General features: G+C 39.3%; 1 protein-coding gene across 11 annotated transcripts in view; it reads left to right on the forward strand.

Annotated features, from left to right (window-relative positions):
• The window catches only part of KIAA1217 (KIAA1217 ortholog), a 247137-nt gene that overhangs the window by 12712 nt on the left and 209158 nt on the right, over positions 1-25267 (forward strand). Inside the window, exon 1 of one of the 11 annotated variants that reach the window (XM_045004430.1) lies at positions 4661-4781. The exons of the other annotated variants lie outside the window; for them this stretch is intronic. The gene's annotated coding sequence lies outside the window, so the exon portion shown is untranslated. Of the gene's footprint in view, positions 1-4660; positions 4782-25267 lie in introns of those variants that run through there. 11 annotated transcript variants of the gene reach the window in all.

Here is a 25267-nt window from a genome sequence, read left to right on the forward strand (position 1 = left end):
GGGGTCAGGGGAATAACCCCAGTAACCACCCCCCACATGACCCCACCCCTAGCCCGGGACCCCCACACTCTCCCCATCCCATCCCTTCCCACCTTATCTGGGGAGGGCCGGGGAGGATGTCTCTGGCCTGGCTGGAGCTGCTCCGGCAGGCTGGGCAGCGCGGCCGCAGCCTGTTCCAGCAGGATGGGCTGGGCGGCATGCTCCGGTGGGCCAGGTGGCGCAGCCACAGCCTGCTCTGGTGGGCGGGGCAAGCAGCATGGCTGCGGCTGCTTTGGAGGCTGGGGGGGTGGGGAAGCAGCGTGGCCAGAAGCAGAGAGACTCTGGCCCCGCCTCTTACCTTCTGGCTCTGCTGGCTGTGCTGCCTCTCCTTGCTCCCTCTATTGGGGAGAGGGGCTGTGTCCCACCTCTCCCTCTCTATACCCGTTCATAAGCCGACCCCCTTCTCTGGTGCTTTCCTTTTTTACTAAAAAAATTCAGCTTATGAATGAGTATATATGGTAATAGTTTTCTGAAGAGTTTATATATTAGAGTCTGGTAGGACAAAAATGAAACCAGAATAGTCAGAGAACATTTATCTCCTCTTCAGGTGACAGCTAACCATCTTACCTAAAAATATGGGACCAGCTGTTAGCTTTAGCTACATTTTCAGCCTGGGAAGTCAAGCTTAGCAGAAAATAAAACATTTGTACACAGTGTAGGTTTACCTCAGTTGGAGCTGTTACCAGGGATGCTGGAACAATTTTTATAGTGAGGGTGTTGAGAGCCATTGAACCAAACTGTAAACCCTGTAAATGATGGAAACCACTTCAAGCTAGGGCGTGTGGCAGCACCCCTGTTCCAGCACCTATGGCTGTTACCCATTTATTTGCTGTCCTTTCTCCTTTTGAATCCACTAACACAAATGGAGTGGACTCATTCTTTAAGTATCTGCATTCTCCAAACTATCTTGATGGCAGATACTGGTCTCTAAGAAATGTGCCTCATGCGGCTTTATTTCTTGGCTGCATGCAGTGGCTTTTCAGCAGGGAGAAGCTGGAAGATGTGACATCTTGATGTATTATGTTGCCATGCTGACCTTTGAACACTGAAACTGTTCAGGACATAGTGATGTGCTCTGGTGCCGAATACAGTATTCAACTTTATTTTTCTGTCAGGTTTATTTACAAACATTTTGTTCCATAATTAATTTTTCACTTCCTGGATTTAAAAAAAACAAACAACAACTCTGTTTTATGGCACAAGTTGTTAAATGCCAAGTAAGCTCAAAAATTCAGAGGCTAGCAAACCCGGAGAAAAGGTACTACTGTTCAAAAAAAACATGGTGTCCAATGTGCTCAGTCTAGCAAATGATGGGAGGCCACATTTTTAAAGGTTTTTTTTTTAGTGCTTGTAGGTTTTCCAGCACTAACTACCAGCAAATTGAGAGTAAAAATCAAAGTAATTTAGCAACATATTTGTAGTCCTTGTGATTGGACTTTCTATGGATTCATATGTTTGTCCATGTTTTATATAGAGACATTTCTTTTTTCACACCTATGAATACTTCTTCCTCAAAGGCCCCTCATGTTGTGTGCCTGTGATGAGGAAGGTACTTATTGTATAAGCCACCTCTTCTTTATTAGCTTAGGATGTTAATGTTTCTGAGATTCTTGCTCAGCATTTTCAAAGTCCTACCATTTTGGAGGCCTTCCCTTAGGTCAGAACATTGGTTTGAAAATCTCTCTCTCTCTCTCTCCCTCTCCCCCATCTATTCCAAGGAGCCTAGGATCATATTCTTCCAGTGCTTCAAAATAAAATTGTTGGTAAAAGAAAAGAAAATGAGCTCAGATTGCTCTATGTCCTGAGCACTAACTGGTATGATTTATGCCCTATTTTTATACAGGCCTCTTCTTTCCTTGGAAAATCTTGGATTTTTGTAAGAGATTATACTTTTTATCTCTTTCATGAACTTTCATGGTTGTGTGGAATGTGCTGGGTGGTAGATAAAGATAGCGTACAAATTAAATAGAGGGGGAGGGGGAGACCTAAGATAAGATCTTTTTGAGTCATGTAAATATTTAGTTCCAGTGGTGCAGACACTGCAAACCTAGGTTTGAACAGCCTGCACAGCCTGACATCCTACACAATTTGTAACTTGATCTCTCTCTGAAGCCAATAAATTACAGAAGGAATGCAGTAACCATTCTTGCTGTTTGTTTAAAATGTGTCATACTTGATAATTTATTGGGGATGAAATCTATGTGAATATAGCCTGTTTCTATTTTTTTGATGATTAGACATATGTACTCTCTTAATGAGTGTAAACTTTAAAACAAAATTATCTTGAAATTACTATCAAAGGATCAGGCCATGTTTCTTTGGGGCTTTCAGGAATGGAGATCTCATCCATTCATCATTTGTTTTTTTTAAACATCCATAAACTAAACAAAGAACCACATTAAAACATGCAAAAATAAGTATCTATTTGATAGTAAGGGACTTTTTAATAGAAATATGTCAGAATAGTCTGTTATAATCTCAGACACACAATTCAGAGATAATTGTTATTCCTTACCATTTGTGTGTGTGCACACGTGCATGTAATGGAAATACGTTAGCAGCTCAATAGTGAAGGTTGTAATGAAATTTTGCCTTTATGTATGTGTGTGTGTATATTATAATTACAAAATATGTGTGTGTACCGTGTGTGTATACAAGGTACATACACATATGCACACACATGCTATATAAGAGCTAAGTACTATATACACACATATAGATTATATATACAAAATACCATAATGGGTTATTACACCTATGAAAACTTTGAATGTTTACATGATCCCACTTCACTCCTGTTGCACTCCAATGTGTGTGGGAAACCCTTGCAGTCTTAGCCAGATACTATACCAGCACATCCCTGGCAACCCCAGTGTCAAAGTGTCATGGTTAGGCTATATTACACTCCAGATACTCCCAGTCGGTAGATGCTCTGTTGCGGACCATTATCAGATGGCAGAATTTGGAGCAGCTCCTAGTTTGCTCTAATTTCTACCAGGGCCATGACCAACATGGAACTGGCCAGATAATCAAGAGGCTTTAATTGGCTCTCTTCTGGGCCTTCTCTCTCACTCTTTGCTGCAGCCAGCAGATTTGTACAATAGAGAATTTGGCCTCTAGTTTATGGTGAAACTATGGAGGTGAAAATGAGTTTTGGTTATCATGTCATATTGTTCCCTCGACTATGTGAATGATACCAGCCTTGGCTGACCATCTACCTTTTCCACAGTGTCTTAATGCTTTCTTCCATGCTGGCTTTATGCATAGAAAGCCCTCTCTGAAGCAGTTGTTAAAGCCACTGCCCTGCTTTTGTAAATTGCTCCTCAATTCTTCCATAATGTCTACAGGAAAATGCCACCTGAAAATCGCTAAGTAAAAAGCTAGAGGGGTTGCTGATATATTGTTCATTTGTATCTTATAATTTTTAATTACTTGAAACTCCCAGCTGTGCACATGGTTAGTTTTTTGTAGCTGTGTATTCCTCTCTCTCTTATCATCCCATTTCCAGTCCCATTTGTTGTGACTTGTCTTGAAACAGAAAGCTCACCAAGACGGGTTGCCTGTCTTTGTTCGTACAGCCTCTGGGCTCTGCTGTAATAGAAATAACAAATAATAGTGAGTGGTCTCATTCTAATTGTTTGCATGGTTAGCCATGTAAGAGCTAGGTACTACTTTTATTAAGAATAGTACAGTAGCCAGGGTTTGTTGCAGCTCAGGATTTATGTATACTAACAGAGCAGAGAGGTGTAGTGGAAACTTCTGTAATACCTGCATGTATCATGCCTCTGTCAGGACCATGCTCATGAGAGTGAGGGACTAAAAAGGTCCACAACAAGATTAAAAAGGAAAGCAAAGAAAGAAAGTACTTTCTCCAGCTCTGGAGTGACATGCTGCCTGCTTTGAGGGGAGTGACTGTGGTTAATAGGGGCCCGGAAAAAGTATATAAACAAGGACAATGGCTCTGAGACTCAAAAAGTATTTGCAGTTAAAAGGTTAAAAATGCTAAACTTCTTTCAAAGGAGACGAGGGAAAAAAATCCCTGAGGTGAACCTGTTTTACAAGTTATATCAGTAAAAAGTTTTTTAAAGAGAGAGAAAGAAAACGAACCTGTAGAAGCCATATCAATCGAATCTTTTCAAAAGCTGAGTTTCTCGTGTAACTTTAGAGTACAATCTGAGACACATGTGGCACTGTAGGATTTTTCTTTAACTAATCACATACATTGTTAGACAGGGAGGGGCAGATAGCAATGCCTAGCATTTCAATTAGTGTTTTCTGAAGAACAATTTAATCCATTTCAAATGAAGTTAGATTTCTATTAATCTAAAAAAACCCTGTTGGTGTGAAATCCAGAATAACTACAAAATGGGGTTGCTTCTTTTAAAAATAAAAATGTACAGTTGAAGCAAACTGGTAGGTCTGAACCTGACAGGTAACTTTTGCATGCAGGCAGGTGGGGTTAAGGTAACTATGGAGATTTATGATGTCATGCTTGCAAGAGCATGTCAGGACAGCTAATTTAACATGTGGTTGTTCAAAAACTCTTATAGGCTAGAAGTAGGTTTTATGCAAATGACAGAGTTTTGCTGCAAAAGGGCAAAAGAAAACACGGCAGAGACATGGAGGGCATTTTACCTGACAATCGTAAAGGATTACAACAGAATTAATTCTAAACTAAAACTTTTGGGACTAAAGGATTCCATAATTTATCTCCTGCCTCACCTGTGGAATTCTAGGTTTAGGTAAATATAACTCTTTTTGCTCTTTGCACTTTTTGTAAAAACATTTTTGAAATGCCGAAGTCTGCTTTACTGCATTGTTCCTCTTGGCAGCAGATCTGAATCAATAAACTGAGCTTTCTGGCATGGCATATTCTCTTTTCTTTTCTTAAAACAAGCTCTTTTTTGAATGAACTGAGAATTCTGAATAATTTGAAAGGCAATGTAATGCATTATGCTGATTATATGAATAATGCTGCAAAAATGTTGTAGGTAGTGTTTTGGAGGAGAAACCAAGAACTGAGACACTGTAGTTGTTTGTAGATTATTGCCAGATGTGTCTCCTTTAACTGATAAAACAAGACATTAAAATTACAACTACATTTATTCCAGCATTTCAAATCTGCAAAATGCAGAAGCATTTATTTTAGTAGATTATAGAATCAGTCAGTGAAGTACTTTTTATAAATATATGCACTTATATTGCAACATAATTTATGAGAGTGATTTAAAAAAAAGGCTTGTCTTGGATAAATGCAGATCTGGTAGGAAGTCGACAACAGTGTTTGGAGGGGAAATCCAACAGCACAAGTAAACTACTTTATCTCTATGGTTTTGAGGATAAAGCCAGAGTGTTGGATTTTCTACATTTAAAAGAGAATAAAATCTCTTTGTGCTTAGCTGTAACCTCTTTTGTGTTTACATAAATCAGCAAGTTACACCAAGTAAACAGTTATAAGCAGGGGACAGTTCCCTCATTGATGCTGCTGTGATAAAATTACTTGAAGCAGCCTTACATCTACAAGGTTAGCTTAAAGATAGAGAAGGGTGGGGTTTGAGTAATTAGTGTCCAAGCATAGATATTTGAAACCAGAAAGATCATAGGTTCAGTCTAAAAACACCTGTGAAATGTAAACTCAGGATAGAAACTTGATCAGTTCAATGTAAACCCTCAGTAGGATTTAGCAAATGAGCAGGCTGCACAATGTTTTAAACACTTTAACTAATTCCAGTTGAAAAACCAGTGTATAAGAACGGTTGACATTCTGCATTACTTGATCATGCAAGTTAAAATAAACTTGCTGTTAACAAGTATTGATTACCAAAGTAAGTAGGAATGAGTCTGAGAGGATTAAAAAGTGAAGAAATATCTTTAACTGCATTTATATTTATATGCATTAGTTCATTACACGGCTGTTTTGTTTTCATTCAGTAAAATCTTTAGAAATAGTTATTAATGGGAAATTATTAAATTAATTTGCAGCCTACACATTTTTTAACGTCTGGTGTTAGGTTTTTAATATTAAAATATGTACTCTTGAACAATGTGTCAAATGAACTAGCATATTTGCATTAATGACACTGATGCTGGTTAATGATGTGGAAGGGGTATGGAAAAAAATGATTCAGTGCTGGTCATGCTATGTAAATAGATTTTTGGTCTGAACCGATAAGTAGAAAAGCAGCATTTGATTGTAACGTAAATATTGTGGGTGTTGAGAATAAACGTTTTTAATTGGGATGTATATAACTGCTACATTTTCTAGCCAGCCCCCCAACCTTTTGGCTTATCTATGACTGATTTTGGTTTAGCTGATTATTATTTTTTGTTTAACCAAAAAAAGCCTACTAATTTATATCTTAGTTATAGTTGCACAGTTTTGATCTTTTCAGGCTTGCCCAGCATGGAGTACATACTGTGGTAAGGAAGTCTGACAGTTTGATCCCTTTTAGGGTATGTCTACACTGCACACTAAGCCTGGGGTCTGTCTCAGATTTGAGCCTAAGTCCCCCTTCTGTCCACACAGAAATCAGTCTGACTTGGGTCAGCAAGCACTCAGGACCAGAGTCCTAGAATTGTGCAAGGCCGGGGGAGAGGGGAGGACGGGCTAGAGCCTGAGTCCTGCTGTGACTTGAGACCAATGCCTGTAATTTTGCAGTGTGGATGCAGCTCAGGTCACAGACTCAAGTCAGAAGGTCTGTGTAGTGCAGTATGGATGTGTTAGGATGTCTGTGAGATCTGGGTCCAGCAATTGTAAGCCCAGGTTTACAGTATAATGTGGATGCTGAAGTGCAGGTTAGTAAGTACCGAGTCCATAAGCCTGGGTTCCACAGACCTGGGTCTACAATGCAGTGTAGACATTGGAGGCTGGGCTATCATGAGATATCCACCAATGCCTGCCTCCTTACACCACCTTGAGATGTGGAGCACTTTCCAAGGTGTGGAGCACTTTTCAAAGCATCAAGGTTGTTTCCACTCACATATTTCTGACAGGAGCAGCAGTATGTTGCATAGTACATTTCCACACACTAAAAGGGATAATACAGAGATCAGTTCAGTCCTACCCCTTCTGGCCTCTGCATGACCCTATGAACTCACACAGCCACAAACTTGTGGAGGGAGCTTCCACTCGTTTCAGGAGAAAAGAGGGAATCCATGCTGCTTCTGCACATCTCCCTTTGTCCCATGTGTACAAATCATTAATATGAACAAAGCATTATTTCATTCATGTCGTGAAGTGGATTCGATGGGTTAAAATGTTGAGAATGATGCAGAAGTGGAAAGTGTTTTAATTTCACTCATGCTGTAAAAGTAAGAGACTGAAGTAGTGAGTAAATGTACACTGCTCTATAACATGTTAAACTGATAGCAATAAAAGCATGAATGGCATAAGTGGAGTTTAACTGATGTAGAAATAGTTTCTGCCATATAATATTTACACCATGTGGTTTCTTCATTTGTATTTATCAGTTGAAAGTGATAAAGTAACTGTTCTTTTTTTAAAGCAGCAAAAAGTATTAATAAAGCTATTTCCCCTCAAAGTAAATCATACTGAAAAACAGTTTAATTTCTCTTTAGGTTTGTATCACAAACAAGAAGTAGCCCTGAAAAGAATAAAAACAGCTATAACAGGAAGGACTTTTATACTAGAAGCATTCAACTTAACTAGGAGCTACCTGTTCAACAAGCAGTCTCAACTATTTAAAAGGAGGCTGTTTGACGTTTTGCATTTGCAATGAACCTTTTAAAAAAAAACCTCTTGTTCTTTACCTGGGAGAGAGAGAGAGAGATTTAATTTCATTGCCTGAATTGGCCCTGGAATGCGTGTTAGATTACTTAGAAGCAGGCAGTCACCTTGGGCCCAGTAAAACTGATTGAGGACATATCTAACTGTGGAGGAATTCCCCTGTTGGCAGAAAATGCCATAGTTGTTCATTATGGGTTTCCTTGTACCTTCCTGTGAGACAGGATACTGGAGTAGGTGGGCCATTGGTCTTTTCCAATATAACAATTCCTGGGGGTCCTTGTGTTAACTAGGGTACTGTAAATTTGAGGGCATGATGAGGAAGACCTCTACCTCTAAATGCTCCATTTAGATAAATTCAGTTGCCACTTGTTTTTTTGAGGTGTTTTCTTGTTCATACCACTACTTAAAACAGAATTCTCTGAGCAAGTGTAACGCTGACAGACCCTGGTCTCCGGGATCAAACCGGGGACCTGTGGAGCATAAAGCATGAGCTTCTACCGCATGAGCTAAAAGCCAACTGGCTGGTGGATAAGGCTGTAGAGCAAACTCATTAATCTCCATCTCTCTCTAAGTGGTCTCAGTGCCACTATATGGGACAGAACACCACATCCAGCAGGTATGTGGATTCCACAAGGCCAGCAAAACATACTCGAGAACAAACTAATTTGGAAGAGTGGGGAAGACTGAGCATAGATGGGCTATCTAGAATGGCAGTTCTCAACCTGTGGTCTGTGGACCCCCAGGAGTCTGTGGATTATGTCTAAGGCATCTGAGAAAGTCTTAGACTGAAAACTGTCTGAAGAGAATTCAACTGTATAGTCAGACAAGCGATTTTTAGGGGTCTGCAAATGAAAAAGGTTGAGAACCACTGATCTAGAGCATGGCAGCCAACACTGGACAGCTTTTAATATGGGGAAAAGTAGGGAACTCCCTTTAAATTAAATTGAAACGCATGGGATACAAAATCTTTTTGAGCTAGTAGGTGGAAAGTTGACTATATAGGAAAAGGTAATTTCTTTACTGATTAGGACCAGTGTCTGTATCTTTGATTCTGATCCTGCAAACACTTATGCATGTGCTTAAACTTGTACATGAGTAGTCCCATTAGCCTTACACTGGGGACTTCTATTTAATGCTCTTCTCATATGATCACCTGGGAGTGGGACATGTATTCGTGTCAGTCATTAGCAAAGTAAACATACCTCACACATCTTCTGACCATTATTGTATAACAACATTTTTCATTTGTTTTTCTAAACAAAGGCAGGTTGAGTTGGATTCACCAGAGCAGCTAGTTCAATTTTACCCTAATCCCTGTGATGTAAAAACCCTTTTTAGAGCTGTGTTTAGGACAGCGAGAGTAAACAACTCAAGCAAATCTCTTATGAAAGAGCATTTTCAGTTTCCTTTCTCTTCTCATGAATAGGCTAGCTGAAACAACACTATTGTTAAACATTGCATTCATCACCCACTGGGGCAATCGAGCCTCTCCAGTACTGTGTGTTCTAGCATTTGCTCTCTCAGATTTAAGAGCATGGCTTGATTGATTGCACCAATACAATTGGAAATGAAGCGAGTTTTTGCATCTTAGCACACCAAACAAACAAGGGCATTGTGCTTTGATGTGGGTGCTCTTTGAGGGGAGGTAGTGATACCGTGTGTTTGCACCATTGGGCAAGTACCTTCCATACCTCTGCATTTTGTGTGGTCTCCCTCATGAAAGACCTCAGGGACCCCATTCAGTCACCAACAACCTATTCTCCTAGTAATCACTGAGCAAACACACATTAGTTAACTGTAGTTTTGAAAGGTTTTCACTGGCTGGCTGATATACTGCCACTGAGTCTTCAAGGCTTGGGGGTTTGTTTTAAACAACTTTTTAAAGAATTCTTGAACACAGGAATTGCCATATTGGATCTAATCCAAGAACCATTTAGCCCAGTGTTCTGTAAGTGACAGTGGCTAGTACCAGGTGCTTCAGAGGAAGCCATGAGAACACCAGAGTAGGCAGATGGAATAATCTCCCCCACATTAGTTCTGCTTATCTCTCATAGTTAGAAACTGGCTTAAACCCCGAAGCCATAAAAGTTTAATATCCCTTCCAAAAATGTATCATTATTCATTATGACAACTCTGGATTTTCTTGGTTCATATATAAATGTCCAGTTCCTTTTTTAATCTTGTTCAGTTCTTGACCCCAACAACTTCCTATGGCAGCAAGTTCTGTAGTATTATTACATGTTGAGTATAAAAGTATTCCCTTTAATAGTATTGAATTTCTCACATTTTAATTTGAGAGTCCCCTTGGTCTTGTGCTTGAGACAGGGAGAACAGAAGTTCTTGATCTATCTTCTCTATATCACTCATTATTTTATATACTTCTATCTTATCCCCTCTTATGCATCTCCTTTCTAAAGTAAACTATCCCAATCTTTTCAATCTCTCTTCATATGAGCATTTTTCCCACCGTTGATCATTCTTGTTGCTCTTCTCAGAAACCCCTCTAGCTCTGCAATATCCTTTTAGAGATTGGGTGACCAGTACTGCACACAGTGTTCCTGATGAGGCCGCACCACTAATTTATATAAGGACATAATAATAGTTTCTGTAATATTCTCTGTCCTGTCTTTCATGCATCCTAACATCTGCTTGCATCCAAAGAAGTGGGTATTCACCCACGAAAGCTCATGCTGCAAAACGTCTGTTAGTCTGTAAGGTGCCACAGGATTCTTTGCTGCTCCTAACATCTTGTTAGTCTTTAGGACTGCAACTGTACATTGAGCAGAAGTCTGTATTGAGCTGTTTACAGTAAGCCCAGGTTCCTTTCTTGACTTGAAACAGTTAATTTAGAACCCTGCAAGGGTAATTTAAATATTTCCGTCAAATGTTCATAACTTTGCATTTATCTATGCTGAATTTCTTTTGCAATTTTGTTGCCCGTTCACTTAGGTTGTTTAGGTGTCTCTGAAGTTCCTCAGAGTCCTCTCTGATCATAACTAACCACATTAACTTTGTCACCTGCAAATTTTGCTTTCCTATTCACCCTGTTTCCAGATAATTAATAAAGATATTAAATCACATGGGACCTAGTACAGAACATCCCACTGCGAACCTTTTGCCTCTTTGCTTTCCAGCTCCTAGCTAGTTTCTTATCCTTGAACATTCAAGACTCCTTCTATTATGTTAGATATAATTTGTATGTGTTTATCAGTACCATGAGACCTGATTCTTTAGAATTTGAAATTACTAGCCTATTGTCCCCTCCCTCTCTCATTCTTTGTGTTCATATTTCGATTAAATAATCAAAACCTCTAGGGTATGGCACTTGTGCTGCAAGTGGTATGTAGTGATTTAATAAAAGGGAAAATATTTCCTCTATTCACCCCAACTTCTTACTTAAAACATTACTTCATTTCACTTGGTAGCATTTAAACATGGGGCTTGTCCACATGGACACTTACTGCACAGCCAGCTAGGTTGTGAATGTACAGCACACTACCCTGCTGCTGTTTGCAACAGCAGTAGGTCAAAGTGCACTACAGAATTTCTAGTGGATGGTAGCATCCTTCTCATGGTGACTTAGTGCACATGTGGCTAGAGTGCTGTAACTTTACACCCCAACTTGCCTCACACTAACTGACCATTTAGACAAGCCCATGGAGTGAGCCACAAAAGAGTGTGTGAAAGGAAAGTAACTGAGAGTAGCACAGGACTGTTGAGGGAAAACAAGTCAGAAGAGGCAAGTCTGGAAGCACGTGTTGGGGCACTAGTTTGTGGGTGATGGGCATATAGAGCTTTTAATCTCTTCACTGCTAGCTCAAATACAGCCTAATCTGGTATTGATGAAAGTTATTGCTGTGCATCTGATGGCTGTTTGGTTGTCTATTATATGGGAAATGAGTAGAGCAGGTCAACTATGGCTGTTAATTCCTGTGAAAAATTTAAAAGGAAACGGAAAGTTTTGTTTCCTTTTAAATTTTTCACAGTATTTTTGTAAAAAAAATATATATTTTTTTTTCATTTTGGTTCAGTTCAGAATATAATTTCTCATTCTGATTCACTTTAATTCCAATCAAAATGAAAATATTTCACTTTTGGAAGCCCCCTCGTTCCCTCTCATTTCGTGACTAGAAAAGAGATAAATAAGAGAAGTCTAGAGGGACAACAAAATAATACAATTATCAATTTGAATAGCAACAAATGTTTCGTTTTGGTAAAATACTGGGAAATTTTGAATAATAAAAAAAACTTGCAAAAAGTTCCACATAGTTTGAAAAGCCGTTTGATGCCCAAAATAAAAATACACTTCCTGACAAACATTTTGATCAGCTCTAGAAATGAGTCGGGTGGTGAGCTGTCCACATCGTGCAAAGGCAATGGCCATAAGCAATGGGGCAAGGAAAAGCCCTGCTGAGGCTCCCTGCCCACATTGCAGGCCAAGCCTAATAAGGATGCACGCTCCTGCAAAGGGTCTTCTTCCAGGGCACCAGGCCTTCTTTCCAGCCCAAGCAGAGGAGAAGCTCCTGGCATTGGAGCCATCCTCTAGGAACAGCAAAGACTTTCTTGAGGAACATCTGAAAGCAACAACACTAGTGGGACAGAAAGGCTCGGCCAGGGTTTCTTGCTCCCTTTTCCTGATCTTCATGATCCCTGGACACCTAAGATGTCAGCAGACAAATGTAAACAATTTATGTGAACAGGGGTGTGTGTGTGTGTGGGGGGGGGATTCTCTGTAACATTTCCTGGGGAGGCTACACTCACTAGTGTGAAGGCTGTTTCCACAGTCTAGTCTATTGAATCTAGTACTGGACTTATTCTCCTGGAGAGACATCATGAGGTTCCAATAGACTCTTGTCTACCACTTAAAGCCTGAGGACTGCTACTCAGAAGACTACCCTGCTTAGATTTAAGTGGGTGGAGTCCCTGTGAAGGAGGTATCATCTATCTATCTATCATACTTGTAACATGTCAGTCACCATAGTATCTAGATGCTGATAATAAAACGGTTGAAGCTCAGTATTTGAAAGAAATGATGACTTGACTGAAATTCTATGGCTTGCTTCGTGTACTTCCTGCCGACTAATAACCAGAATGTCCTTCCAGCTCACAGCTATTTTGTGGACATGCTGGTGCTGGTGTGTAAAGTCTAACAATATACCATGAGGGTTGGGCATGTGTGCACGTGCCCTGAGTTGTTTTTTTTCTCGGTCCTTGCAAGCAATATTTTTCATCTCCATTTATTCTTGCCGAACCTTGTCTTTTTGTTCTACATAATCTTATACATCAGTCTGTTGTAATTAGCAATAAATTACTTGCAGAAGGAACAAATATTTGACTTTGATTAGAACAAGTAAAAATAAGTGCTACTTATGTTTCATGGACTGAATAAATACATAATTGGATGACATAAGATGATTGATTTAAATAACACTCAGTTTGTATTGTTCAATTCCTTAACTGGAACGTACAGAAATGACATGTTTAAAAATATATAATTTAAACACCCCCATTAAAGAGTGTGTAACTATAGCACAAAGACAGGTAACATTTACTGTAGATCTTGAAAATGTATTGTCTTAAAATTTTTTTTAAAAATCCCCATTTCAGCAAATCTTTGCAGTACATATTGTGAGGTACGTTGTGCCCCTTAAAGATTCGTCTTAAAGAAATGCATAGATGATTTGTGTTAATTTTCATGCTTTCATTGTGCAATCTTTTATGAAAAAGGCCCATTTCACATTAATTGTGCATAAGAGCTTTCCCAGTACAATAATCATTTTACAGTGATTGCCATTAAAAAGCCAACATCATTTCAACAGTTACTATCCAGTGATATGAGAGAGTGACATTGTTCCCCCACAGTTAGAATAGGGAATTATTGTAGTATCTCTGATATCGTGATGTGGAAGTAACTGTTGGCAAATTACTTTTAATGGAGTACATCCTTGTTTTCTCAGCTTTTCAGCAGTGCACAGAAATTGCCATCTTTTTACCCACCACAAACCCAACAGCCTGGAGTATAGGCTGGAGGGATCCCTTCACCCTTATGTCAGAGCAGGAATAAGAAGGATGCATGTTCTGTCTAATCTATCTATCTTGTCTGTTTTACAATAGGTCTTTATATTGTGCCTATCACCATAGTATATAAGTGCAAATGGTTAGTGACATCCCTTCCCAGTTTTGTAATATCAGTAGATCACTATCAAATGGTTAGTGCACTTTTAAATAAAAGTTGTGGTCATATTACTGGATTTTTCTAAAACAAAGAGCAGTAAAAGGGCTTCTCAAAGTCAGTATAGTGCTTGGGTCTTTGGGAATGTTAGAAGCTGAAAATTAGGAGAGGCAGGTCAAGTAGCAAGGTCCTTTTAGTCCTAATCATGCTCCCACTGAACTCAATAGCAATATTCTCATTGACTTCAGTAAGGCAGGATCAGGCCCCTGATAGATTGGCTGACAGGCTCTCCTCCTCTGATGTCAGACATAGCATTTAAAACCTGGCTCGTGTACTTTTCTTTTCTTTTCTTTTTATCCTGTAAATCCTATACAGACCGGATATTGTGACCCACACTTTCAGTTTCTTCATTTCCTTCACACACCTGCTGCTGCTGTCAGTCACTAAGGAGTCTTAGCCCTGGTCTACACACAGCCCCTGGTTCGAACTAGGGTACGTGAATTCAGCTACGTGAATAACGTAGCTAAATTCGAACTACCCTAGTTTGAATGACTTGCCGTCCAGACGCCGCGGAAGCGAACTCCGCGGCTCCAAGGTCGACTCCGGCAACTCCTCCTGCCGCGGTGGAGTACCGGAGTCGACCGCGGCGCTTCCGGAGTTCGAACTATCGCGTCTAGATCAGACGGAGTTCGAACTCCGAGAAGTCGAACTCGCCGCGTCGACCCGGCGGGTAAGTATAGACGTGGCCTTACTCCTCTCCAATCCTTTCTTCAGCTGCTAGATGCTGCTGAGAAGGAGGATTTCACAGGGATACTTTTCTAATCCAGTAATTGGACAACTGGGTTAATCTCATCCAGAGGCTGGGATTTTAGTGTAGTATAGGGTAGGCTTTCTTGATACCAGTGTGTAACTTCCATTAATGTTAATGTAGTTGTGTGCAAGAGTATTGAGAAGATAATGTATGATGCTTGGTTGTAACCGAGGAAACATAAGCATAATTACATTGCATTTGTGACCGCAGTATTAACTGAGTTATTCTGATCTCACTTTTTTCATAGCCCTTTAACTGTTCATATTTGAAAGCTTCTGTTCATTGCTGAATGGTGCTCTACTTTTATATATGTCAGAAATTAATCCTGGCACAAAAGGACAAATTCCCCTCTGCTTGTACCTAATGTGTGAATTAGTATTCATTTAAACCCCACCCACATGTAAGTATGCACCCATGAAAAACCGGTCCTTTTTAATTTATGAATCACAGCCTGATTTGCAAGACTTTTACATATAGATCTACACCAGCATCCCTGTATTTACTGTATAGACATGCAGCTGGAAAATCTTCACAGGGGAAAAACAGTGACTCAGTTGCACTAGTAGGTTTGAGAAAATTTTAATAGCAAGGATACAGATTTTGACATGGAGCTGCCCATTAATTCTCCACTAGCAGAAACAAGAAGAGAAAGGAGCTTCTCATCTCTTTGTTGTTCCTGGGGTGCACCTCAGATAAACCAGGTACATATATGATAGAAAGCAAGAGTCTATTTTCCCTTCAGTTATGTAGCTGAAACTAATGGATATCTGAGACAGATTAGTGTATCTAAAAATGTTTTTCCCACAAAGGGTGAATGTTTGAAATAAAAAACAAAAGCATTTAATGTTTCTAGACTTTTTTTTTTAAATATGAGATGAACATTTGGTTTAACATACACTGTTGATCAAGAGAGAGAGGTTGGTAGTCTGGAATGGAAAACTTCTCTTGAACATATTATATTATATTATGATTCAGTTTCCTCTCATGGTTCTGAGAATCTGTCATTTATTTATTTAACCCCCTCTTTTCCCCCCCCAACCCAAAGGCACATTGTTTTTTTCATTATAGAGAACATTCCTGTGAAAGGTGTATACCATTTATTGGAAATCTTCCATGATTGAAATAATTGGTAGTTTGCAGGCTTCTTCTGAATTGAAGATATCATTAACAAGAGTTAGAAAGTTGTAGTCTTCTACTCTTAAATCATTTAGACAATGAAGTTTGATTTGTTTTATATAACTTTCTTTTTTGCTGTTGCTATAATATTTTGACTTGGAGGATTTTTCCTCCTTCTGCCATACCAGCAGATATCACTTTATATTAAAAGGAACTGTGAACTGACATGTTGGATCTTGTTTCTGCATTAATTAAGCCTGCCACACAGGAGATGTTAGTTTGCCAAGAATTACAGTGCATCCAGTATGTCTGGAAGATGTGTTTTTGTGACTATAATAGATTGGCAAACCTAGATTGAAATTTAGGCAACTCCTTTGTAGTCTATAGAGGAAGAAAAAGGGGATTATGACAAAAAGTTTACAAATACTCAAAAAAATAATTTTGAGACACATTTGTTTTTTTTAAATATTTTTGGGTAGATTTTCCTGCCTTAACTGCAATTGACATTGATGAGTTACACTTGTAGAAGGAGAATTAGGCCCTTTATGTGATTTATCTCAGTGACACAGGTTTCAGTTGTACAAAGTGAAAAAATAATTCAATCCTTTTAAATTAAACAACTACAAATGTAGTTTGAAAGAAAGAGAGTTACCATTTTAATCTGTGCGGTTGTCATTGTGAAGATTATTTTTCCAAGGCATACACAGCCTTTTGGTTTAGATGGTGGTGGTGTGCTGCATTTTCAGTGTATCAAACGAAAGCTACTGCAGGTTGTAGCTAATGAGAAATGTTCACCTGCAGGTTTACTGGCAGTTGCCACCTGGCCGTCTGAGTTCGGTTTAGACAATCATTCAATAACTTGTGTAGTAGCACAATAAACATTATCTTTCTCTTTCAGCACAGAGCTTCTAGCTCTGCCTCTGCAATGAAGGAATTAAATGCATTCTGGTTTTGTTGGGTGCTTTCAGCTACCACCTGTCCAGTTTTCATATGAACAATCACGTGTTTTTTAGAATGTTGTATTTGGTGTCAAGAGCAAGACAACATTTGTCTGGAGTGTTTCTTGTTTAGCAGTTTAGAAGAACTATCAAGCCTTTAAAGAGCTACGTATCTAGCCACTTTTGCTTTGCTTTGGCTTATCTTTTCTAGGGCTTTAAAGGCATCTTGAATATCTAGGTTTTGTGGTTTTCAAAGAGTTCTTTTAAAAAACCCATTCATCATTCTCCTCTTCAAAATAATAATAACTGAGGCAATACAAGTACAGAGCGATACTCTATTATTATTTTACAATTTATTTTAATATATGCCAAAAACTTAGGCTCATGTACATATTTAAATATGCAATAAAATAAAAATTAAAACAGCCAGCCCAAACCAGATTGATTTCTCCCCTCCAAACCACTTAACAAATCAGTCGGTCAAAAATGAAAATGCCCTACCTTCTCCAAAGGCCACAGTCATCCCTTGCCTCTCTCCCCTCCCCCTAAACCCTGGAAAATAGATGAGTCTTGTAATGTGCTCTTAAAATTAATCTATTCCATGCCAAATGTGGGGAGTGTATCCTTAAGTTTAGGATTAGACATAGAAAATACCTTGTCCTTTAAACTGGCATCTGATAGCTTGAGAGAGTCTTCTGCTTGCAGCTATGACAGTGTCACGTAGGCATAGAGGCAGTCTCTGAATTAGTCAAGTGCCAGACCATTTTAGGTCTTTATAATCAAAACCAGCATTGAAAACTAACAGGTCATCAGTTCAGGTTACAGAGCCGTGGGGTAATGTGCTGTTAGTGCAATATGCCTGTCAACAAGTGAGCTTCTATATTGCACACCAACTTACTTGTCCAAATTGTCTTAAAGGGCAGCCCCATATGTAGTACCATGCAATCGCCCAATTTCAAGGTGATAAATGCTCCTTAGTTTGCAAAATAAAGGAAAATCACTTGCCTAAAACCTGATGGTAATAAGCAATCTTCCCACAACTGCCATCTGATCACCTAATAGAAGTTGAGGATACAAGAGGATACATATAGCAAACATGCTCCCATTCAGTCCGATAGGTTGAGGTAATGTCTGCCATATCTTCTGATTAGCTCACTCAAGCTACCAATATCACTTTGGTCTTGTCTGGATGCACCTCAACCAGCTTGTTCCCATCCAGGCTTCAGTCTCAACCATCCACTAGGTAAGATGCTCAACTGCCCCAAGATGGAAACATGGAGCTGGATGTCAACAACTTAATGAAGTCACCATAATCCCATGTTTCCTCACTAATTTTCCTAAGAGCCCCATATAAACATTGAACAAAGGGGTGGCACTATGCTGGGCTCGAAAAGAGAGAGCTCTTTAGGCATAAGATTACCCACCTAACACTATTCTTTGTGGGGGTCTCAAAAAGAAGGGAACATATGAACACAACATTGACCTCATCCATTCCTGCTGGGGTTCACTAGTGAGTTAACAACATCCCATACAAATAGTATCAAATGCTATAACTATCAGTATGGATGCTGATCTTCATCCATTGCCAGGAAGAAAACATTGGCTATCGTTACAGGTGTGGTTTGCTTACCATACCCAGGCCTAAACCCAGAATGACTAGAGGTAAGGCAACGCTGAGGTATCTAGATATTGTGAGAAGTTGTGTTGCCTTGTTTGTTGCAATCTTACCCAAAAAGAGAAGATTGAAACAAGTTAATAATTGTCCATGCTGCAAAGATCAAGATAGGGTTTCTTGAGCAAAGGATGTGCTGGTACCAGCCCTTCCCAAAGGACAGCAGCCACCATGTTTTCTTTGAAGGAGGGATAGTCTCCATCACCTGCAAAGGTAGTACTGCACTGCCAGGTTGCACCAGGTAGGAAGGATGTGGAACAGTTTTCCTCTCAGCAACCTGAAAAATCAAGGAAAGAGAACTTCACATTTGTGCCTTTGACATAGTGCTACGCTACTTCAGGTACAGACAGTTCCGTCCTACTCTAAGCAGCTTGGATTAATCAGACTTTCCTTTGTCATTTGCACAGCCACAGAACAGGAGTTTAAAACAAATCTTATGACACAATTGGTTGGCTTCATCATGGGATTTCTGCCAACGTGTGATAGTTGTCTTCCCTCTTGTATTATCTACCACTAGCCACCTGAAAACCATGGCAACCTGTGAAGACAAACTGCTGGAAGCAGCTGCCTTGGGACCACTGTATTGATAGTTGAAAAGAAAAGATCATTATAACATTCTAGTAAATTATCAGACAAGCAATCTGTGAGAGGGATAAAATTCCTTCCCCAAAGCCCTCTAGAAGGGCTTGGGATAAATTAACTTTCAAGGGTGGACCATCTAAACAGGTCCAATGACCCATATACACAAAGTGGTAATCATTGGTCCATGATGTGAATGTAATTTCCGTTTCCCCATCCTCCATTTCCACCCTGAATGGTGGACCAAGAGTGTGGGAGAACATAGGCACCAAAGAGAGACTTTCAAATGTATGTCTCTTTCAGGAGCTGTGATGTCAAGGGGTGGGTGGGGAATGATCAGGGAGCCTAACAGAGGGTCTGACACCTTCTGGGATCAAAGCTTAGTTTCTCAGTGGAATCTGAGGTTGTGTTGGAGTTTGGAGAGTGCAGAAGTACCTCCATAAGGTGACACTCAAGAGTTCCCATCAGATTTTCCCCTAATGTTGAAGGGAAAGTCCCATATTATTTAATTGAGGGGAAGGGAGGAAATGACTTACCTGGACAATGACCCCAACTGGAAGGGCTTAGTTTCTGGAATCCAGTGATGGATTTATTTTCACTAAAGAGCTAGGGTCCATCTGCTAATATAACCAAAAAGATGATGTGTGACTGTCTGTCAGCCTAACAATTAAACAAACTAGTGCATGCAGGCAGTGATGGGAGATAGTATATATGCCCTGGTTTGTTTATTTTTAGGCTGGCAGATCATTGCAGGTTTTGATCCCTGTTTTTGTTGTTGGTTTGGTTTGGTTTTTGGTTGGTTGGAGCATAGATTGATTTGGTGGGAAATAAATACACCCAGAAGTTATAAGATTCAATATCCTATTTCCAATCCCATGTTTTAAAATGTGTTTAATATTTTTAAAGGAACTGCAACCACACAAATAAATACATTTTAAGTTAATGGTCCAACAACCCACAAAAACTTGAGAGTTCAAAGGACTAGAACTGGAAGAACATTCTGTGCTTGAACCACTTCACTGAGCTAAGGAATTGTAGCAATTTCAGTATGTAGACTATATTGGTATTGTAACACATTTCAGACATTCAGAGAACTTTTACAGCTTTGACTTCACTTTTTCTCCTCCCAACTTCATTCACCTGCCCTTCTTACCACCTTACCACTTTCTCCTCTGCCCTGTTCCCCTCCCCACTTCCCTTCCCTTTTCTATCCATTGAGCTGATCCCATCCTAACTACTCCCTCCCCCAAATTATGGCATTAATATGTTTGCTGCTATCCTATTGTTCACTCTGCTTGTGTGCTATACGCATTCCCCCACGCTCTGTCTGTCTTGTCTGTTTAGATTGTAAGCTCTTCAGGGCAGGGAACATCTGCTACTCTGCATTTGCACAGTGCCTAGCACAATGGAGCCCTGTTCTTCACTAGCCCATAGGCACAGGCTAGGAATCTTGCCTTGTTAAGAATATCACAATAATTACTTTAATACCTATCCTAAAATAGGTTCTATGTGTGGCTGCAGTTTGCAATTGTTAATATGAAACCATAGCTCTAGCTGCTTAATTACTTTTTATTAATATAAAGTAACAAAACCAGTTAATAGCCAGGAACATGCTGTACTTGCCCTTTGATAAGCATTTAATACAACAAAATACGGACCAAAATTTTCCAGTATTAGGTGCCTATAGGGAAACAACCATATTCATATTTAAGCACTTAAATAAAAGAGGCAATTTTCAGGGTTTTTTTTAAAGTGTGTGTATTAGGATTTAAGAGAGATGAAGAGAATGAGCTACCTGAAAAAGAATTGCCTTTACACTTTGAAACAGAGATTAATTTTAAATTTGGGATAGGATAAGGTGTGACTGGTGAACTGCCAAAATTAGAACTAATTTGTATTATTAATTATTATTATTTATTGTTGTTGTTTTTTGTTTTATGATTTGTATTGTAGCAGTGCCTCTAGGTCTCAATCAGGAGTTGGGGCCCATTGTGCTAGGCATTATAAACACATAAAGAATATCTAAATAATTTCCACCCCAAGTAATTTTCAGTCTGAGTACACTCTTAGTACAGTGAAACCTCTTTCTTGATCCAGATCCTTAAATCCCTACTCAATCCGTTCTTGGGCAAAATCCCCATTGACTTCAATGAGAGCTTTGCCAAACTAAGGATTTTAGGATTTGCCCCATTTTGGAATTCTGTTTATGTAAGGTAGCATTAAAGTTCCTCATTGTTTCAGTGCACAGTAGTGTGCAAAATACAAACATGATTATACAAAACCTCTCTTTATGTGACCAAATCCTGATTCCTTTGAGGTCACTAGAAAACTGCCATGACTTCAGAGATCAGGATTTAACCCATAGTGAAATTATTCTGGGCAAAATGTCACTAAAAGAAGGTTCCGATGTGTATCAATGAGGTCCTGAAGATGGAATATGTAGTAAATTGATAGTGATCTACTGATATTACAAAACTGGGAAGGGATGTCAGGATGAAGAAGGAGGGCAATAGAATTCAGAACGACTCAGGCAGAGAAAGAGCTAGGAAAGATAAGTGGCTTATGCAGTTCAGTGATGAGGAATATTGGTTACAGAGAGGGCCAGAAACAAGAAAAGGGAAATATACTGTGCTTACCATGGAGAGGCTGCAAGCCCTGGACAGAAGATAATTCTAGTTTTAGAAAAGTATGTAAAATAGTAATGAAAACTAGTTGACGGAACAACACAGGGCAACCGCAATGATCTATACTTAATCTCACCATGTTCTTTTACTAGAAGAAGAGGGGATCTCACAGAGGTATGTGTAGTTTTGAAAGGGAATAAAGATCAAGTTGTTATGTGGGAGACTATATGGCATCTAGTGTGAAACCCAACCAATAGTGTAGATGCAACAGAGGGCCTCCAATTCTGAGGAAATGTAGTTCTGCTGCACAGGCTGGGTAGCCATGGAACTGTTTTCAGAGTGTTCCACATCTCTTGTATGTGGTGAAATTGGGCTCTGTATAGCTGTGCTGGAAGATATGGGGGGTAGGGGTGGGGTGACTTTCTCCCTTACTATGTAGAGGAAATATTTTTTGATGATTATTGCAGAGTGAATCAAAAAAGTTTGTTTACAAAATGCATTTAACCCTAACTAAATGTGTGCTGAAATTTTTATCATAAATCATGTTTTATTGAAACCATCCAACACACGTAAAAAAATTTATGAACTGTGCATTCAGATTATGTGAAGGAAGAATTTGGTATAGTCTGTTCTAAATTTACTGGATAATTACACCACCTTCTTCCAGGGTTTCTCTTTTCTTCTCCATTCTCTTTTTCTCAGTCTGTCTTGGCATTCATTTAAAATTAACCCCAGATTGGTAATGACCAGATTTTGGTAGCACATGAAGGCTTCTTGTTGGCCTATGTAAAATGAATTTAGTGGACTCAATCTAGGTCTCATTGGATAGATGTCCATATCACAACCAGAGTTATCATACTAACTATTAGTCTTAACAGAGGGGCCATGTATGAATGGCCTCTCCCCCGGGGTTTGGTCTTTCCATGACCCAGCTGGGTACCTTAGAGAAGCTTACACTCCCGTGGCCAGTACTGTATTCACTCTGTGAATGAGCAGAGAGAGGGTTTGGTCTCCAGGTTTCTCAGTTCAGGACCTTTCACAGAGGTGTGTGTGTTGAGGGAAATATTAATTTAAAAATCTGGAATATCACTCTTAGGAATTTAGAGAAATTTTTCCTCTCCAATTTCGGTTATGGCTGAGTGAACCAGTTCAGCTGGAATAAGAGCCAATCCAAAGTTTGCCCCAAACTCAGACTGGACTGTTTTTAATGTTCAAAGAATGTGATTAACTTCTCTTCATTTTTGTAAATTTTTACTTTCATTTGCTTCCTGGTTTGGGAAGTATAAGTTCTGAAATGCTCTGAGATAATGTATTCTGTTATATATCAGAGGGGAAGCCATGTTAGTCTGTATCCACAAAAACAACGAGGAGTCCAGTGGCACCTTAAAGACTAACATTTATTTTGGCATAAACTTTCGTGGGTAAAAAACCCCACTTCTTCAGATGCATTCTGTTATAGTATTTTCATCCTAGCCCAAGGCAGGAATACCAGAATTCTTGCAAATGAGTCTGGTCTTGAAAAATATCCAATTTAATTTCTAGACCGGAAAGACAAAGATAAGCTTTAGGTGAAAAAAATCCACATTTTTTCCTTCTGAATCCTGAACTAAACCTGTGAACCTGTTGAAGTTGAGCCACTGAAACTGTTATTCCTTAGTAGGCCTGTCAGGAGAACTGGGTCTTTCCATTTTCTGTTATCTGTTGGCATTTCATTTGCTGCTGATCTAGCATTCAATAAAATGTTTGCAAACTTGGAGTCCTAAAGAGAAGATACTTTGAATCACAGTTATCTGAAGTTGCAGGGACATATACAGATTATGTACAAAAAGAAGACACTTTAAATCACTTTTATCTAGAAAAGAAGAGGAATATACCTTCTTTTTGTACATAATATGTATATGTCCCTGCAACGTCCTTTTCAATCAGCCATTCTATCATACTTACAAAGAATTAAGGAAACTGATTTTCACCAAATTTGCAAGAACTGTTCAAGTGTCAGTTCACTTTAAAAGTATTATAGCTTCCCATCTGTTGTGAAATATATAATTACAAGAAAAACAGTGTGTCTTGGGAAGAGGCTAATTAGTAAACTGTATGCTTCATGTATACTATACTCTCTGCTGGGGTTGAATGCTTTTCTGCATAGACTTTTTTAGCTGCACTAAAAGCAATTACAGAGCAGTCAGATAAAAATAAATCTACATGATATGGATGATGGAATCAACTACTAAATTATTTAAGAAATAAATCAAAATGACATCATGCCATCAGTCAGGGAGTTCTGTATTCCTCTCCCTACACTCATTGTATTTTATGCATTTCTAATGCATTTATAGCACTATAGAAATGTTAATAATAATATGCTGATAGAAGACCTTTAAAAAATTACATTGTTCACTGCAGTCTCTTGAATAACTAGTCTGCCATAGAATTTAGGAGAGGGGTGGGGGGGTTAACAAAGCCCCCAGCAAAACTGCCTTTTAGTCAGGTAGGAGACGAAAAGGGAGTGGAAAGGGAAAAGGAAATGACCTCATGAAACTCCTTGGAAAAAGCATGTTGAAGACACACTAGAATGAGAAGCTAACATTTTCTCCCTGCTCTTGAAGTTCTTACCTTTGCAGAACCTTCACAGTCTCTCCTGTTACCTCTTACTATTCTCAAAGCACCACACTGCAGTCAGCATTGCCCTAACTGGAAACTGAACAGGACTATCTCTGGCGTCTGTTAACACAACTTCTTAGCTGTGATTCCTTCATCCCACTAAGTGATGCAAGGCTTGCCTTCCCTCGCAGGAGCTCTGTGTGTTTCTGTGCTTGCAGTGCTCCATGCCCCTGGCAGAACAAGAGACTAAGGCTGACATTTATTTAATATATGTTGCTTAACTTATCAATGAAATGCAAGTATCTCTGTGCAAAAACAAAGCTTCTTTTCTAAGCACCTTTAAAAATACTGATGGGGAATTGCTGCCCCCCAAATCCCACCAGGTAGAAGCCCCTAAACTCAGAGGAACCAGCATGTCTCTGCTGAGCAGTGAGTCCACTCTCATGGGTCTGAACTCCCTGAATAAAATGGAGCTCTGTTGTGTGGGAGCTCTCTGTGGGCGGAAGTTGGTTGGAGGAAGGAAGGGGTGCAAATCACAGGGTGGCTGCTGCTGCTGCTCTGTGCTTTTGTGGCAGGATCTCTTCCACTGAATCCTTGTGGAATTCTCCTATGTTATAGGTGTACACAGCGGGCAGGATTTTGACCTGTCTGTTTTAGTCACATAGTACACAAATGAGGAAGCTGCCAGAGTTCACAAACCATTTTGCTATTTGGGCAATAAAGGCATATATTAAAAGGTTAAGAAATGCTGAGATTATAAATGTTTAGGGTTTGTATAACATTATTAAATACTTCACTAATTATCTGAAAGAATGTCTGTCTGCTCTGGTGTTGCAATAACTAAATAACAACACATTTTATTTGTGAGCTCAGAAATATTTTCATCTTTCTAATAAGAATGAAATAAAGCAGGAAAGTAGCAGGCAAAATGAACTGTTCAAGAATTTTACCATATTAGGCTAACTTCA

This window comes from Mauremys mutica, chromosome 2 (assembly GCF_020497125.1).
Source record: "Mauremys mutica isolate MM-2020 ecotype Southern chromosome 2, ASM2049712v1, whole genome shotgun sequence".
In the NCBI taxonomy this organism is placed as follows: domain Eukaryota; kingdom Metazoa; phylum Chordata; order Testudines; family Geoemydidae; genus Mauremys; species Mauremys mutica.